Raw genomic sequence first — 14307 nt, 5'->3', positions numbered from 1 at the left:
CAACTGGGAAAACACGGCCCTTGTGGAGTGTTCACCTCCGGTGCGTGTGTAGGTTTTGGAAGCATAAAGGCCTCGACGTGAATTTAACCCCGAGTGTCCCACATGCTTCTAGTCTGCCCTGGTTCTAAGATCTTTCCTCACCTGGGAACTCAGGGCCCCTTATGGGACTTAACCGCAAGAGCGATTACACGTTTTGGGAGCCGAAGGGACTTGCGTGCACTTACCTTCGAGGATTCAACGGGCCTATCGTGCGCCCAGGTTCTAACTTCTTTCCACAAGGGGGAACACACCGCCACATATGAATCTTCACTAAAGATCGAGCTTCCGTTTTGGAAGCAAAAGGGTCTTGCCCTGCACTTAGCGTGGAGCATGCAGCTTGCCCATCGTGCACGCGGGTTCTAACATCTTGGCACGACCGGGAGCAAACTGCCATTGTGAATCTTCCCTCTCAGATCGCTTTGGCGTTTTGGAAGCATAAGCCTCCTTGTGGGCCCCGAACTCAGAGGATCCAACAAGCTTCTAGTCCGCTCGTGGTCTAAGTTCTTTCCTGAACTGGGAACACCCTGCCACTGAGTAGAATCCACCTTACGTGCGATTATGCGTTTTGGAAGCGTCAGGGACTGGACGTGCACTTCAATCCGAGTGTCCAGCGGGCTTCCGGGCTGCCCTTGTTCTGAGTCCTTTCCTGAACTGGGCACACACGGCCGCAGAGGCCTGTTCGCCTTCAGAGCGTTTCTAGCTTTGGGAAGCCTGAGGGACTGGACGTGCACTTAACTCCGAGGATCGAACGGGTTTCTCGTCTGCCCTTGTTCTGAGTTCTTTCCCGAACTCGGAACACACGGCAGAAGAGGCCTCCTCGCAGGAAGAGCCTTCATACGTTTTGGAACCCTAAGGGCCTTCGTCGGCATTATACTTAGAGCTTCCAACGTGCTTATGGTCCGCCTTTGTTCGAAGTTCTCTCCTGAACGGCCAACACTCAGCCACCTATGAATCTGCACTAAAGATCGAGTTTCAGGTTGGGAAGCCCAAGGGTCTTGGCCTGCACGGACTTTTCCGTCGGCAACTTGCTGTTAGTGCGCCTGTAGTTCCAACTTCTTTCCGCCCCTGGGCACCAACTGCCCTTGGCGCACCTTCACTTGAAGACCGCGTTTACGTTTTGGAAGCCTAAGCGTCTTTGTGGGCCCCTCCCTCAGAGTATGCCACAAGCTTCTCGTCCGCCCTTGTTCGAAGGTCTTTCCTTAACTGGGAACACACTGCCACTAAGGAGACTTAACCTTAAGCGCGAATATACGTTTTGGAAGCCTAAGGGACTGGACGTGCACCTCAATCCGAGTATCCAAAGGGCTTCCAGTCTGCCCTTGTTCTAAGTCCTTTCCTGAACTGGGAACCCAGGACCCCGTAGGCCTCTTCGCCTTCAGAGCGTTGATCCGTTTTGGGAGCCTAAGGGACTGGACGTGCCCTGAACTCAGCGTATCCAACTGGCTTCTAGTCTGCCCTTGTTCGAAGTCCATTCCTGAACTGGGAACACACGGACGTATCGGCCTGTTCGCCCTAAGAGCGTTTATACGTTTTGGAAGCATAGGGTTCCGGGCGTGCACTTAACTCAGAGTAGCCAACTGGCTCCTAGTCTGCCCTTGTTGTAAGTCCTTTCCTGCACTGGGAACGCACGGCCGAATAGGCCTCCCCGCGTGAAGAGCCTCTGTACGTTTTGGAAGCCTAACGGAGGCTGCATTTTGCTTAGCGCTTCCAACTGGCTTCTCGTCCGCCTTTGCTCTAAATTCTTTCCTGAACTGGGAACACACTGCCCCCAAGGGGACTTCCCCGGCAGGGCGAGGATGCAAGTGTAAGGGTCTTGGTGTTCACTTCCCTCAGAGAATCCAAGTTGGCGTCTGACCGTCCCGGTTCTAGCTTCTTTCCTCAACGCGGAAAACACGGCCAGAGTGGGTTTCAGTATGCAGCGGGATTTTACGTTTTGGAAGCCGAAGCGCCCTGGCGAGCACTGAACTCAGGGTCTCCTACCTGCCTAGAGACCGCCCTTGTTCTAACACCTTTTCTCAACTGGGAAAACACGGCCCTTGTGGAGTGTTCACCTCCGGTGCGTGTGTAGGTTTTGGAAGCATAAAGGCCTCGACGTGAATTTAACCCCGAGTGTCCCACATGCTTCTAGTCTGCCCTGGTTCTAAGATCTTTCCTCACCTGGGAACTCAGGGCCCCTTATGGGACTTAACCGCAAGAGCGATTACACGTTTTGGGAGCCGAAGGGACTTGCGTGCACTTACCTTCGAGGATTCAACGGGCCTATCGTGCGCCCAGGTTCTAACTTCTTTCCACAAGGGGGAACACACCGCCACATATGAATCTTCACTAAAGATCGAGCTTCCGTTTTGGAAGCAAAAGGGTCTTGCCCTGCACTTAGCGTGGAGCATGCAGCTTGCCCATCGTGCACGCGGGTTCTAACATCTTGGCACGACCGGGAGCAAACTGCCATTGTGAATCTTCCCTCTCAGATCGCTTTGGCGTTTTGGAAGCATAAGCCTCCTTGTGGGCCCCGAACTCAGAGGATCCAACAAGCTTCTAGTCCGCTCGTGGTCTAAGTTCTTTCCTGAACTGGGAACACCCTGCCACTGAGTAGAATCCACCTTACGTGCGATTATGCGTTTTGGAAGCGTCAGGGACTGGACGTGCACTTCAATCCGAGTGTCCAGCGGGCTTCCGGGCTGCCCTTGTTCTGAGTCCTTTCCTGAACTGGGCACACACGGCCGCAGAGGCCTGTTCGCCTTCAGAGCGTTTCTAGCTTTGGGAAGCCTGAGGGACTGGACGTGCACTTAACTCCGAGGATCGAACGGGTTTCTCGTCTGCCCTTGTTCTGAGTTCTTTCCCGAACTCGGAACACACGGCAGAAGAGGCCTCCTCGCAGGAAGAGCCTTCATACGTTTTGGAACCCTAAGGGCCTTCGTCGGCATTATACTTAGAGCTTCCAACGTGCTTATGGTCCGCCTTTGTTCGAAGTTCTCTCCTGAACGGCCAACACTCAGCCACCTATGAATCTGCACTAAAGATCGAGTTTCAGGTTGGGAAGCCCAAGGGTCTTGGCCTGCACGGACTTTTCCGTCGGCAACTTGCTGTTAGTGCGCCTGTAGTCCCAACTTCTTTCCGCCCCTGGGCACCAACTGCCCTTGGCGCACCTTCACTTTAAGACCGCGTTTACGTTTTGGAAGCCTAAGCGTCTTTGTGGGCCCCTCCCTCAGAGTATGCCACAAGCTTCTCGTCCGCCCTTGTTCGAAGGTCTTTCCTTAACTGGGAACACACTGCCACTAAGGAGACTTAACCTCAAGCGCGAATATACGTTTTGGAAGCCTAAGGGACTGGACGTGCACCTCAATCCGAGTATCCAAAGGGCTTCCAGTCTGCCCTTGTTCTAAGTCCTTTCCTGAACTGGGAACCCAGGACCCCGTAGGCCTCTTCGCCTTCAGAGCGTTGATCCGTTTTGGGAGCCTAAGGGACTGGACGTGCCCTGAACTCAGCGTATCCAACTGGCTTCTAGTCTGCCCTTGTTCGAAGTCCATTCCTGAACTGGGAACACACGGACGTATCGGCCTGTTCGCCCTAAGAGCGTTTATACGTTTTGGAAGCATAGGGTTCCGGGCGTGCACTTAACTCAGAGTAGCCAACTGGCTCCTAGTCTGCCCTTGTTGTAAGTCCTTTCCTGCACTGGGAACGCACGGCCGAATAGGCCTCCCCGCGTGAAGAGCCTCTGTACGTTTTGGAAGCCTAACGGAGGCTGCATTTTGCTTAGCGCTTCCAACTGGCTTCTCGTCCGCCTTTGCTCTAAATTCTTTCCTGAACTGGGAACACACTGCCCCCAAGGGGACTTCCCCCGACAGGGCGAGGATGCAAGTGTAAGGGTCTTGGTGTTCACTTCCCTCAGAGAATCCAAGTTGGCGTCTGTCCGTCCCGGTTCTAGCTTCTTTCCTCAACGCGGAAAACACGGCCAGAGTGGGTTTCAGTATGCAGCGGGATTTTACGTTTTGGAAGCCGAAGCGCCCTGGCGAGCACTGAACTCAGGGTCTCCTACCTGCCTAGAGACCGCCCTTGTTCTAACACCTTTTCTCAACTGGGAAAACACGGCCCTTGTGGAGTGTTCACCTCCGGTGCGTGTGTAGGTTTTGGAAGCATAAAGGCCTCGACGTGAATTTAACCCCGAGTGTCCCACATGCTTCTAGTCTGCCCTGGTTCTAAGATCTTTCCTCACCTGGGAACTCAGGGCCCCTTATGGGACTTAACCGCAAGAGCGATTACACGTTTTGGGAGCCGAAGGGACTTGCGTGCACTTACCTTCGAGGATTCCACGGGCCTATCGTGCGCCCAGGTTCTAACTTCTTTCCACAAGGGGGAACACACCGCCACATATGAATCTTCACTAAAGATCGAGCTTCCGTTTTGGAAGCAAAAGGGTCTTGCCCTGCACTTAGCGTGGAGCATGCAGCTTGCCCATCGTGCACGCGGGTTCTAACATCTTGGCACGACCGGGAGCAAACTGCCATTGTGAATCTTCCCTCTCAGATCGCTTTGGCGTTTTGGAAGCATAAGCCTCCTTGTGGGCCCCGAACTCAGAGGATCCAACAAGCTTCTAGTCCGCTCGTGGTCTAAGTTCTTTCCTGAACTGGGAACACCCTGCCACTGAGTAGAATCCACCTTACGTGCGATTATGCGTTTTGGAAGCGTCAGGGACTGGACGTGCACTTCAATCCGAGTGTCCAGCGGGCTTCCGGGCTGCCCTTGTTCTGAGTCCTTTCCTGAACTGGGCACACACGGCCGCAGAGGCCTGTTCGCCTTCAGAGCGTTTCTAGCTTTGGGAAGCCTGAGGGACTGGACGTGCACTTAACTCCGAGGATCGAACGGGTTTCTCGTCTGCCCTTGTTCTGAGTTCTTTCCCGAACTCGGAACACACGGCAGAAGAGGCCTCCTCGCAGGAAGAGCCTTCATACGTTTTGGAACCCTAAGGGCCTTCGTCGGCATTATACTTAGAGCTTCCAACGTGCTTATGGTCCGCCTTTGTTCGAAGTTCTCTCCTGAACGGCCAACACTCAGCCACCTATGAATCTGCACTAAAGATCGAGTTTCAGGTTGGGAAGCCCAAGGGTCTTGGCCTGCACGGACTTTTCCGTCGGCAACTTGCTGTTAGTGCGCCTGTAGTCCCAACTTCTTTCCGCCCCTGGGCACCAACTGCCCTTGGCGCACCTTCACTTTAAGACCGCGTTTACGTTTTGGAAGCCTAAGCGTCTTTGTGGGCCCCTCCCTCAGAGTATGCCACAAGCTTCTCGTCCGCCCTTGTTCGAAGGTCTTTCCTTAACTGGGAACACACTGCCACTAAGGAGACTTAACCTCAAGCGCGAATATACGTTTTGGAAGCCTAAGGGACTGGACGTGCACCTCAATCCGAGTATCCAAAGGGCTTCCAGTCTGCCCTTGTTCTAAGTCCTTTCCTGAACTGGGAACCCAGGACCCCGTAGGCCTCTTCGCCTTCAGAGCGTTGATCCGTTTTGGGAGCATAAGGGACTGGACGTGCCCTGAACTCAGCGTATCCAACTGGCTTCTAGTCTGCCCTTGTTCGAAGTCCATTCCTGAACTGGGAACACACGGACGTATCGGCCTGTTCGCCCTAAGAGCGTTTATACGTTTTGGAAGCATAGGGTTCCGGGCGTGCACTTAACTCAGAGTAGCCAACTGGCTCCTAGTCTGCCCTTGTTGTAAGTCCTTTCCTGCACTGGGAACGCACGGCCGAATAGGCCTCCCCGCGTGAAGAGCCTCTGTACGTTTTGGAAGCCTAACGGAGGCTGCATTTTGCTTAGCGCTTCCAACTGGCTTCTCGTCCGCCTTTGCTCTAAATTCTTTCCTGAACTGGGAACACACTGCCACCAAGGGGACTTCCCCCGACAGGGCGAGGATGCAAGTGTAAGGGTCTTGGTGTTCACTTCCCTCAGAGAATCCAAGTTGGCGTCTGTCCGTCCCGGTTCTAGCTTCTTTCCTCAACGCGGAAAACACGGCCAGAGTGGGTTTCAGTATGCAGCGGGATTTTACGTTTTGGAAGCCGAAGCGCCCTGGCGAGCACTGAACTCAGGGTCTCCTACCTGCCTAGAGACCGCCCTTGTTCTAACACCTTTTCTCAACTGGGAAAACACGGCCCTTGTGGAGTGTTCACCTCCGGTGCGTGTGTAGGTTTTGGAAGCATAAAGGCCTCGACGTGAATTTAACCCCGAGTGTCCCACATGCTTCTAGTCTGCCCTGGTTCTAAGATCTTTCCTCACCTGGGAACTCAGGGCCCCTTATGGGACTTAACCGCAAGAGCGATTACACGTTTTGGGAGCCGAAGGGACTTGCGTGCACTTACCTTCGAGGATTCCACGGGCCTATCGTGCGCCCAGGTTCTAACTTCTTTCCACAAGGGGGAACACACCGCCACATATGAATCTTCACTAAAGATCGAGCTTCCGTTTTGGAAGCAAAAGGGTCTTGCCCTGCACTTAGCGTGGAGCATGCAGCTTGCCCATCGTGCACGCGGGTTCTAACATCTTGGCACGACCGGGAGCAAACTGCCATTGTGAATCTTCCCTCTCAGATCGCTTTGGCGTTTTGGAAGCATAAGCCTCCTTGTGGGCCCCGAACTCAGAGGATCCAACAAGCTTCTAGTCCGCTCGTGGTCTAAGTTCTTTCCTGAACTGGGAACACCCTGCCACTGAGTAGAATCCACCTTACGTGCGATTATGCGTTTTGGAAGCGTCAGGGACTGGACGTGCACTTCAATCCGAGTGTCCAGCGGGCTTCCGGGCTGCCCTTGTTCTGAGTCCTTTCCTGAACTGGGCACACACGGCCGCAGAGGCCTGTTCGCCTTCAGAGCGTTTCTAGCTTTGGGAAGCCTAAGGGACTGGACGTGCACTTAACTCCGAGGATCGAACGGGTTTCTCGTCTGCCCTTGTTCTGAGTTCTTTCCCGAACTCGGAACACACGGCAGAAGAGGCCTCCTCGCAGGAAGAGCCTTCATACGTTTTGGAACCCTAAGGGCCTTCGTCGGCATTATACTTAGAGCTTCCAACGTGCTTATGGTCCGCCTTTGTTCGAAGTTCTCTCCTGAACGGCCAACACTCAGCCACCTATGAATCTGCACTAAAGATCGAGTTTAAGGTTGGGAAGCCCAAGGGTCTTGGCCTGCACGGACTTTTCCGTCGGCAACTTGCTGTTAGTGCGCCTGTAGTCCCAACTTCTTTCCGCCCCTGGGCACCAACTGCCCTTGGCGCACCTTCCCTTTAAGACCGCGTTTACGTTTTGGAAGCCTAAGCGTCTTTGTGGGCCCCTCCCTCAGAGTATGCCACAAGCTTCTCGTCCGCCCTTGTTCGAAGGTCTTTCCTTAACTGGGAACACACTGCCACTAAGGAGACTTAACCTTAAGCGCGAATATACGTTTTGGAAGCCTAAGGGACTGGACGTGCACCTCAGTCCGAGTATCCAAAGGGCTTCCAGTCTGCCCTTGTTCTAAGTCCTTTCCTGAACTGGGAACCCAGGACCCCGTAGGCCTCTTCGCCTTCAGAGCGTTGATCCGTTTTGGGAGCCTAAGGGACTGGACGTGCCCTGAACTCAGCGTATCCAACTGGCTTCTAGTCTGCCCTTGTTCGAAGTCCATTCCTGAACTGGGAACACACGGACGTATCGGCCTGTTCGCCCTAAGAGCGTTTATACGTTTTGGAAGCATAGGGTTCCGGGCGTGCACTTAACTCAGAGTAGCCAACTGGCTCCTAGTCTGCCCTTGTTGTAAGTCCTTTCCTGCACTGGGAACGCACGGCCGAATAGGCCTCCCCGCGTGAAGAGCCTCTGTACGTTTTGGAAGCCTAACGGAGGCTGCATTTTGCTTAGCGCTTCCAACTGGCTTCTCGTCCGCCTTTGCTCTAAATTCTTTCCTGAACTGGGAACACACTGCCACCAAGGGGACTTCCCCCGACAGGGCGAGGATGCAAGTGTAAGGGTCTTGGTGTTCACTTCCCTCAGAGAATCCAAGTTGGCGTCTGTCCGTCCCGGTTCTAGCTTCTTTCCTCAACGCGGAAAACACGGCCAGAGTGGGTTTCAGTATGCAGCGGGATTTTACGTTTTGGAAGCCGAAGCGCCCTGGCGAGCACTGAACTCAGGGTCTCCTACCTGCCTAGAGACCGCCCTTGTTCTAACACCTTTTCTCAACTGGGAAAACACGGCCCTTGTGGCGTGTTCACCTCCGGTGCGTGTGTAGGTTTTGGAAGCATAAAGGCCTCGACGTGAATTTAACCCCGAGTGTCCCACATGCTTCTAGTCTGCCCTGGTTCTAAGATCTTTCCTCACCTGGGAACTCAGGGCCCCTTATGGGACTTAACCGCAAGAGCGATTACACGTTTTGGGAGCCGAAGGGACTTGCGTGCACTTACCTTCGAGGATTCCACGGGCCTATCGTGCGCCCAGGTTCTAACTTCTTTCCACAAGGGGGAACACACCGCCACATATGAATCTTCACTAAAGATCGAGCTTCCGTTTTGGAAGCAAAAGGGTCTTGCCCTGCACTTAGCGTGGAGCATGCAGCTTGCCCATCGTGCACGCGGGTTCTAACATCTTGGCACGACCGGGAGCAAACTGCCATTGTGAATCTTCCCTCTCAGATCGCTTTGGCGTTTTGGAAGCATAAGCCTCCTTGTGGGCCCCGAACTCAGAGGATCCAACAAGCTTCTAGTCCGCTCGTGGTCTAAGTTCTTTCCTGAACTGGGAACACCCTGCCACTGAGTAGAATCCACCTTACGTGCGATTATGCGTTTTGGAAGCGTCAGGGACTGGACGTGCACTTCAATCCGAGTGTCCAGCGGGCTTCCGGGCTGCCCTTGTTCTGAGTCCTTTCCTGAACTGGGCACACACGGCCGCAGAGGCCTGTTCGCCTTCAGAGCGTTTCTAGCTTTGGGAAGCCTGAGGGACTGGACGTGCACTTAACTCCGAGGATCGAACGGGTTTCTCGTCTGCCCTTGTTCTGAGTTCTTTCCCGAACTCGGAACACACGGCAGAAGAGGCCTCCTCGCAGGAAGAGCCTTCATACGTTTTGGAACCCTAAGGGCCTTCGTCGGCATTATACTTAGAGCTTCCAACGTGCTTATGGTCCGCCTTTGTTCGAAGTTCTCTCCTGAACGGCCAACACTCAGCCACCTATGAATCTGCACTAAAGATCGAGTTTAAGGTTGGGAAGCCCAAGGGTCTTGGCCTGCACGGACTTTTCCGTCGGCAACTTGCTGTTAGTGCGCCTGTAGTCCCAACTTCTTTCCGCCCCTGGGCACCAACTGCCCTTGGCGCACCTTCCCTTTAAGACCGCGTTTACGTTTTGGAAGCCTAAGCGTCTTTGTGGGCCCCTCCCTCAGAGTATGCCACAAGCTTCTCGTCCGCCCTTGTTCGAAGGTCTTTCCTTAACTGGGAACACACTGCCACTAAGGAGACTTAACCTTAAGCGCGAATATACGTTTTGGAAGCCTAAGGGACTGGACGTGCACCTCAGTCCGAGTATCCAAAGGGCTTCCAGTCTGCCCTTGTTCTAAGTCCTTTCCTGAACTGGGAACCCAGGACCCCGTAGGCCTCTTCGCCTTCAGAGCGTTGATCCGTTTTGGGAGCCTAAGGGACTGGACGTGCCCTGAACTCAGCGTATCCAACTGGCTTCTAGTCTGCCCTTGTTCGAAGTCCATTCCTGAACTGGGAACACACGGACGTATCGGCCTGTTCGCCCTAAGAGCGTTTATACGTTTTGGAAGCATAGGGTTCCGGGCGTGCACTTAACTCAGAGTAGCCAACTGGCTCCTAGTCTGCCCTTGTTGTAAGTCCTTTCCTGCACTGGGAACGCACGGCCGAATAGGCCTCCCCGCGTGAAGAGCCTCTGTACGTTTTGGAAGCCTAACGGAGGCTGCATTTTGCTTAGCGCTTCCAACTGGCTTCTCGTCCGCCTTTGCTCTAAATTCTTTCCTGAACTGGGAACACACTGCCACCAAGGGGACTTCCCCCGACAGGGCGAGGATGCAAGTGTAAGGGTCTTGGTGTTCACTTCCCTCAGAGAATCCAAGTTGGCGTCTGTCCGTCCCGGTTCTAGCTTCTTTCCTCAACGCGGAAAACACGGCCAGAGTGGGTTTCAGTATGCAGCGGGATTTTACGTTTTGGAAGCCGAAGCGCCCTGGCGAGCACTGAACTCAGGGTCTCCTACCTGCCTAGAGACCGCCCTTGTTCTAACACCTTTTCTCAACTGGGAAAACACGGCCCTTGTGTCGTGTTCACCTCCGGTGCGTGTGTAGGTTTTGGAAGCATAAAGGCCTCGACGTGAATTTAACCCCGAGTGTCCCACATGCTTCTAGTCTGCCCTGGTTCTAAGATCTTTCCTCACCTGGGAACTCAGGGCCCCTTATGGGACTTAACCGCAAGAGCGATTACACGTTTTGGGAGCCGAAGGGACTTGCGTGCACTTACCTTCGAGGATTCCACGGGCCTATCGTGCGCCCAGGTTCTAACTTCTTTCCACAAGGGGGAACACACCGCCACATATGAATCTTCACTAAAGATCGAGCTTCCGTTTTGGAAGCAAAAGGGTCTTGCCCTGCACTTAGCGTGGAGCATGCAGCTTGCCCATCGTGCACGCGGGTTCTAACATCTTGGCACGACCGGGAGCAAACTGCCATTGTGAATCTTCCCTCTCAGATCGCTTTGGCGTTTTGGAAGCATAAGCCTCCTTGTGGGCCCCGAACTCAGAGGATCCAACAAGCTTCTAGTCCGCTCGTGGTCTAAGTTCTTTCCTGAACTGGGAACACCCTGCCACTGAGTAGAATCCACCTTACGTGCGATTATGCGTTTTGGAAGCGTCAGGGACTGGACGTGCACTTCAATCCGAGTGTCCAGCGGGCTTCCGGGCTGCCCTTGTTCTGAGTCCTTTCCTGAACTGGGCACACACGGCCGCAGAGGCCTGTTCGCCTTCAGAGCGTTTCTAGCTTTGGGAAGCCTGAGGGACTGGACGTGCACTTAACTCCGAGGATCGAACGGGTTTCTCGTCTGCCCTTGTTCTGAGTTCTTTCCCGAACTCGGAACACACGGCAGAAGAGGCCTCCTCGCAGGAAGAGCCTTCATACGTTTTGGAACCCTAAGGGCCTTCGTCGGCATTATACTTAGAGCTTCCAACGTGCTTATGGTCCGCCTTTGTTCGAAGTTCTCTCCTGAACGGCCAACACTCAGCCACCTATGAATCTGCACTAAAGATCGAGTTTAAGGTTGGGAAGCCCAAGGGTCTTGGCCTGCACGGACTTTTCCGTCGGCAACTTGCTGTTAGTGCGCCTGTAGTCCCAACTTCTTTCCGCCCCTGGGCACCAACTGCCCTTGGCGCACCTTCCCTTTAAGACCGCGTTTACGTTTTGGAAGCCTAAGCGTCTTTGTGGGCCCCTCCCTCAGAGTATGCCACAAGCTTCTCGTCCGCCCTTGTTCGAAGGTCTTTCCTTAACTGGGAACACACTGCCACTAAGGAGACTTAACCTTAAGCGCGAATATACGTTTTGGAAGCCTAAGGGACTGGACGTGCACCTCAGTCCGAGTATCCAAAGGGCTTCCAGTCTGCCCTTGTTCTAAGTCCTTTCCTGAACTGGGAACCCAGGACCCCGTAGGCCTCTTCGCCTTCAGAGCGTTGATCCGTTTTGGGAGCCTAAGGGACTGGACGTGCCCTGAACTCAGCGTATCCAACTGGCTTCTAGTCTGCCCTTGTTCGAAGTCCATTCCTGAACTGGGAACACACGGACGTATCGGCCTGTTCGCCCTAAGAGCGTTTATACGTTTTGGAAGCATAGGGTTCCGGGCGTGCACTTAACTCAGAGTAGCCAACTGGCTCCTAGTCTGCCCTTGTTGTAAGTCCTTTCCTGCACTGGGAACGCACGGCCGAATAGGCCTCCCCGCGTGAAGAGCCTCTGTACGTTTTGGAAGCCTAACGGAGGCTGCATTTTGCTTAGCGCTTCCAACTGGCTTCTCGTCCGCCTTTGCTCTAAATTCTTTCCTGAACTGGGAACACACTGCCACCAAGGGGACTTCCCCCGACAGGGCGAGGATGCAAGTGTAAGGGTCTTGGTGTTCACTTCCCTCAGAGAATCCAAGTTGGCGTCTGTCCGTCCCGGTTCTAGCTTCTTTCCTCAACGCGGAAAACACGGCCAGAGTGGGTTTCAGTATGCAGCGGGATTTTACGTTTTGGAAGCCGAAGCGCCCTGGCGAGCACTGAACTCAGGGTCTCCTACCTGCCTAGAGACCGCCCTTGTTCTAACACCTTTTCTCAACTGGGAAAACACGGCCCTTGTGGCGTGTTCACCTCCGGTGCGTGTGTAGGTTTTGGAAGCATAAAGGCCTCGACGTGAATTTAACCCCGAGTGTCCCACATGCTTCTAGTCTGCCCTGGTTCTAAGATCTTTCCTCACCTGGGAACTCAGGGCCCCTTATGGGACTTAACCGCAAGAGCGATTACACGTTTTGGGAGCCGAAGGGACTTGCGTGCACTTACCTTCGAGGATTCCACGGGCCTATCGTGCGCCCAGGTTCTAACTTCTTTCCACAAGGGGGAACACACCGCCACATATGAATCTTCACTAAAGATCGAGCTTCCGTTTTGGAAGCAAAAGGGTCTTGCCCTGCACTTAGCGTGGAGCATGCAGCTTGCCCATCGTGCACGCGGGTTCTAACATCTTGGCACGACCGGGAGCAAACTGCCATTGTGAATCTTCCCTCTCAGATCGCTTTGGCGTTTTGGAAGCATAAGCCTCCTTGTGGGCCCCGAACTCAGAGGATCCAACAAGCTTCTAGTCCGCTCGTGGTCTAAGTTCTTTCCTGAACTGGGAACACCCTGCCACTGAGTAGAATCCACCTTACGTGCGATTATGCGTTTTGGAAGCGTCAGGGACTGGACGTGCACTTCAATCCGAGTGTCCAGCGGGCTTCCGGGCTGCCCTTGTTCTGAGTCCTTTCCTGAACTGGGCACACACGGCCGCAGAGGCCTGTTCGCCTTCAGAGCGTTTCTAGCTTTGGGAAGCCTAAGGGACTGGACGTGCACTTAACTCCGAGGATCGAACGGGTTTCTCGTCTGCCCTTGTTCTGAGTTCTTTCCCGAACTCGGAACACACGGCAGAAGAGGCCTCCTCGCAGGAAGAGCCTTCATACGTTTTGGAACCCTAAGGGCCTTCGTCGGCATTATACTTAGAGCTTCCAACGTGCTTATGGTCCGCCTTTGTTCGAAGTTCTCTCCTGAACGGCCAACACTCAGCCACCTATGAATCTGCACTAAAGATCGAGTTTAAGGTTGGGAAGCCCAAGGGTCTTGGCCTGCACGGACTTTTCCGTCGGCAACTTGCTGTTAGTGCGCCTGTAGTCCCAACTTCTTTCCGCCCCTGGGCACCAACTGCCCTTGGCGCACCTTCACTTTAAGACCGCGTTTACGTTTTGGAAGCCTAAGCGTCTTTGTGGGCCCCTCCCTCAGAGTATGCCACAAGCTTCTCGTCCGCCCTTGTTCGAAGGTCTTTCCTTAACTGGGAACACACTGCCACTAAGGAGACTTAACCTTAAGCGCGAATATACGTTTTGGAAGCCTAAGGGACTGGACGTGCACCTCAGTCCGAGTATCCAAAGGGCTTCCAGTCTGCCCTTGTTCTAAGTCCTTTCCTGAACTGGGAACCCAGGACCCCGTAGGCCTCTTCGCCTTCAGAGCGTTGATCCGTTTTGGGAGCCTAAGGGACTGGACGTGCCCTGAACTCAGCGTATCCAACTGGCTTCTAGTCTGCCCTTGTTCGAAGTCCATTCCTGAACTGGGAACACACGGACGTATCGGCCTGTTCGCCCTAAGAGCGTTTATACGTTTTGGAAGCATAGGGTTCCGGGCGTGCACTTAACTCAGAGTAGCCAACTGGCTCCTAGTCTGCCCTTGTTGTAAGTCCTTTCCTGCACTGGGAACGCACGGCCGAATAGGCCTCCCCGCGTGAAGAGCCTCTGTACGTTTTGGAAGCCTAACGGAGGCTGCATTTTGCTTAGCGCTTCCAACTGGCTTCTCGTCCGCCTTTGCTCTAAATTCTTTCCTGAACTGGGAACACACTGCCACCAAGGGGACTTCCCCCGACAGGGCGAGGATGCAAGTGTAAGGGTCTTGGTGTTCACTTCCCTCAGAGAATCCAAGTTGGCGTCTGTCCGTCCCGGTTCTAGCTTCTTTCCTCAACGCGGAAAACACGGCCAGAGTGGGTTTCAGTATGCAGCGGGATTTTACGT

Source organism: Meles meles, chromosome 15 (assembly GCF_922984935.1).
Source record: "Meles meles chromosome 15, mMelMel3.1 paternal haplotype, whole genome shotgun sequence".
NCBI classification, from domain to species: domain Eukaryota; kingdom Metazoa; phylum Chordata; class Mammalia; order Carnivora; family Mustelidae; genus Meles; species Meles meles.
This window is presented reverse-complemented; position numbering follows the sequence as displayed.